At 27.6% G+C, this 4,805-nt stretch overlaps 1 long non-coding RNA gene across 1 annotated transcript; it reads left to right on the top strand.

The window, feature by feature from the left end:
* Positions 1-3,161: 3,161 nt before the first annotated feature.
* Positions 3,162-4,344, top strand: LOC111613891. Its single transcript, XR_002754838.1, has 3 exons — positions 3,162-3,247; positions 4,010-4,081; positions 4,149-4,344. It is a non-coding gene; the product is annotated as an uncharacterized LOC111613891 (long non-coding RNA).
* Positions 4,345-4,805: the final 461 nt, after the last annotated feature.

The raw sequence follows: 4,805 nt of genomic DNA on the forward strand, positions 1-4,805 counted from the left end.
TAGTCACGATACATCGAATGCGAGCAATACCAAAAACGAAAAAATAATGTCGAAAAGATTCCTATCCGTTAAATTTCATCTTACGAATATTAACATAATATGAAATAAGAATATGATTAACAAAATATCGGAGAAAGAAATATAAGCATACACTAGCATGTAAGAAAAACTTGATTACTTTTCCCAGGAATACTTTTTCATCTATAAGCGAATCAAATTGTAATTCAAGAGCTATTAGATGTAGTTACTTGTTTTTAAAATAAATAAAAATGGGTTTCATTTTTTTGTTTAGTGTTACGAAATGCCAAGAAATTGTCAAATAGTAAAGTCATACATTCAGACCTATTGTAAAAAAGAGTATTTCTGAAATTTGTGTTTATTTAGTTATTGCCTGTACATTTATGTGAAAAATTTTTTTACAATCGAAAAATTATCTTCACATATTTGACATTGACAGAGTTTCTTTAAACATTTACGTTGCTTACAATATAGACCAGTACTACATAATAACCTTTCTGTTTATAAATTTGTATATTTTTAGTATATAAAGCTCGTGAAACTTCAATTGTGTGACATAAAACAGTGCAGTTTATTTTCGTATTTTTATAAATGGTTAATTAATTTTTTCACGTTGAAATGGAGGTAGAAAGGTTAAAGCTGTAAAATTATACATTTTAGTTTCTTTGTAATCAATTTGTGAACTTTTGTAATTTTAATTAAAAACGTTTCATCAAGTTTTATGAAATTATATACATTTTTAAGTCACACTCTATAAAAGATGTATATTTATCAATAAGTTACATTGAAATAACTGTTACCAGCAGTAGATAAAAACTTAAAATAATAAAACTGTTATTACTTTACAAATAGTAAAAGTGGTTGAATAGTATGAATTAGTCGTGTATGATTCTTGTGGCTTGAAACTTTATTGAAAGTCTGGACATGAAAAAATAAACTCTTTCGATTTTTTTCTGAAACAAATTTATTTGATTGCTTTTAAAACACCATTCATTTCGTGGGCGGATAAAAACGTTTGTCTTGTCAATGAAAAAAAAACGTTTTAAATTGTATTTTATTCTATAACGACAGTGGATAATAAACAATACATAGCATTTACATGCCGAATAGAAAAACTCCTGATTATTCCGAAATGATACGAAAATGAGATTATTTTTGTTTGCTTTGTTTTTGGGTGTTCCAAATATATTTCTTCAAAAGAAGATGAGTATTAGGGACATTTTATTTCTCACAAATTCATTTCCTTTAATTATTATTATATTTACAGCAAATTATTAATCTTAAAATACAATATTTTACTTTATAACTAATTTTGAATTTCAATATAAACTAAAAAATATAATTTTATATTTAGAATAGTACTTTTAAACGATTTATGGTTAACGCAATTATTAAACTACGTACTATTCTAATGTTAAGTAGCCTCAGGTTAAAAAAGTATTTACTCTTATTCAGTTTTATACAATTAAATTTATATTTTGCATATTGTTTTTACTTACTGAAATTTCACATTTTCTTCAGCAGTTTCTTTGCAGAAAATCGATGAATTTTGAAAAAATATTGAGCAAGGATTGAAAACCATTTAAAAAAAACTAAATTAACTTACTTAGCTTGAAAGATGCTTATGCGTGCAAAAAATTTAAACTCCAAATAATAATGTTTAAAAAAAATTAAACAAATTATCAGTAAGTAGAATAATTAGAAAAAAATTTAAAAACTTTTCTGCAGCTTTAATGTAATAAAGAACTTTTTCCTTTATTTGTCTGGTACAGGTATTCTATAAATTCCAAGTATAAGACTCTGGTCTATACCTTCCTTTTTCATACTTATCATTTGGAATAGTGTCAAATTCCTTTTGAAAACTTTCTTTTTGTTGTTGCTGCTCCTATTTCTTTGAAAATATACCATAGAATGTCATGTATTCCATCACTGTGCATTCTGCAATTCCTCCCCTTTCATTATCTTTTCATCCGTTCTTTTTTGTTGACAATGGCCTTTATCGCATTTTGATTGACTCCAAAATAACATGCTAATTCTTTGATGCTATCTAAGAATTTTGAATACAGTTATTTGTAATTGAAAACAATGCTAATTCAGGAACATTAAGCTGATCTAATAATATGTTTTAACTCTTTGTAGTTAGTTATTCTATAGTAAAACCATTTCCATAATTCTATAATAATAATTCCATAAAACATTTGGATTTGTCCTGAAAAATAGGTCTTGAAATAAATTTGTGAAGAAACTTAAAAATAAGGTAAGAATATAATTTCTAAAATATATTAGTGATTTATTAAAACATATCTTTGTCCTTCCATAGGAAGTAGATATGTCTTACATGACTTTATTTGTTAATTCTGAGCGTTTCTCTGTTATTGATTACTGTTCTCCCCTAACTCTTCGAACAATAAACTTTGTAACAATGTCTCGTAGAAAAACACAGAATTGGAGTTCCATCATAAAACCATTTTCTAAAGAGGTAACAAATAACTGATAAAATAGATTATGATACACACTTCTTGTAAAATGTGATAGAACCAGAAAGTCATTAGAAATGATTATCACAACGAATACTTTCATGTCAAAAATAAATTAAATAATTCATTATTTAATTTATTTTTATACAGATAAAGATATAGAATATGTTAAGATAACCAGAAAAAACTTTGCATACGTGTAAAAGAGCACAATACAAATACAGTGTTAGTAAAGGACTCAATAGCACGATATTGGGAAGCATGGCAATGGCAGACAGAGCAATAGTTAAATGGGATAAAGCGAAGATAATAAGAACGGTGAACTCACCGTCCTTTGCGATGGAAATGGAAAAAATAGAGATATACAAAACTAAAATGAGGAACCGCTGTCTAAATGAAAAGGATGCAAATACGTTATCAACAGCTTGGAAGTACAAAATAGAAAAATGTATGGGTTTCAATAATCCATAAAATAAGAACTGGAGTTTATAAAAAGCTATTATATTTTAGACGCATGTAAATTTGTTATTTATATTTTTGCTAATAAGTTTAGTGACATATTTTATTTATTTTATTTTGTTTATTTATGTAACATACAAAAAGTTGTTCATACATTTCAAATATTCAAATCAAAATAAAATTCGAACGAATGATTCCATTTTGGAACGATTAATGAAAACCTATGGATGGCCTATCCAAATAGGCTGAAAACGTTAGAAATAAAGAGAAAACATTCAACAAATGGAATTCAGGTGTGTTATTAATATTATTATTATATTATTATAAATACTGTAATTTATATCAGAGACATATAGCAACAAATTTCAAGAAAAGTAATATGAGTATATACTGAACTGTTTACAGGCATAAGCGGAAAACGCAGATTAACAGTCTCATTATTTTTACAGATTATTTGCTGATTGAACTTACATATTGCTTTTTAATCTTAGATTTCATTAAAAAAAAGTAAAAACATAAAACACATTACAGATGTGAATCATTCTAGTATTATTTCTCGTTATACAGTAGAGCCTCCATTATCCGTCCCCCTATCAACCGACCCCTCAGTTAACCTACCATCCTAGTCGGCAAATTTCAAATGTCTGCTATTGATGTGGCGCTACAATATTTGCCTATGTCTTCGTTACTTTAATATTATTTTTACGTGTTTTAGCTGGCAACACTTATTCGACCATGAAAGGGAGCCAGTATTTAAACGAAGCTTAATTTTCTACTTTTTAACGATATAATAGCGATGATTATTATTTTAAAAAATTTTCGTTAGGCTTAACATAGATGAAAATTCAACGCGAAGTAAGTTAATAGCGATATACTAATATACTAATTACATGGGATATAATAATATACTACATTAATAATGGATTTTTTCATACTTTTCGGTTATCCGCCCTTTCAATTATCCGACCAACCTCAGTCCCCAATTAGGTCGGATAATCGAGGCTCTACTGTATTTGGATTCGTTTTGCCCAAACTCATAGAAAAAGATTTCACAGCTGACAAAATAAAAGTCAATTGGACAAAAAGACAAATTTTCTGGAATCTGTTTTGCACTTTGATATATCAAGGTATGTTAATTTGATATATAAGATGAATTATTGCGTGATTATGTTTGATAAAGAAATGTTTTCCCAGGGATTCAGTTGCACCTGATAAGAAGATACCATTGAAGATTTTTAATTGGAATCTGGTTCCTATCGATTCTAATTTTAATATCCAGTTACAGTATTACTCTAATGTCTTCTATGTGTTTTCTTCTGAGAGAAGATGCACCTAGAAATTTTAATGAGTTAGCTTCTGCGATCAATAAAGATGACTACAATTGTGGAACATTAGGTAAAACTATTTTATTGCAAATAACCCAGATAAATATTGCTGTTGTAATATTTATATCTTAAGTATATGTTATGGGCAAAGTGAATAAATTGTAATGCTCGGTGACTATAAATAATTATCCAAAACATGCAATAATGTGAAAAAATTCGATTAATTTATTAAAACAACAATGTTCATATTACAATTTAAAAAAAGTATTAATTAAACACACGATTGATAAACTTCGTTGAAAACATTTCAATCATTCGAACATCGCTGTAAAACCTAGATATGAAAATGTAGAAAGTTATAATTACAATGATGACGGTCTCAAAAGCTTCGTACGTGTGTCACTAGTGTTATTGATTAATTTCGCAATACTCTAGTTCAGGCATGGCCAACATACGACCCGCAGGCCAGATCCGGTTCGTCTAATAAATTTATGTTGCCCGCGATTAAACTTTTAATATTAGCTAC

This window comes from Centruroides sculpturatus, unplaced genomic scaffold, assembly GCF_000671375.1.
Source record: "Centruroides sculpturatus isolate CEXI.00-Female unplaced genomic scaffold, Cexi_2.0 scaffold1995, whole genome shotgun sequence".
NCBI lineage: Eukaryota > Metazoa > Arthropoda > Arachnida > Scorpiones > Buthidae > Centruroides > Centruroides sculpturatus.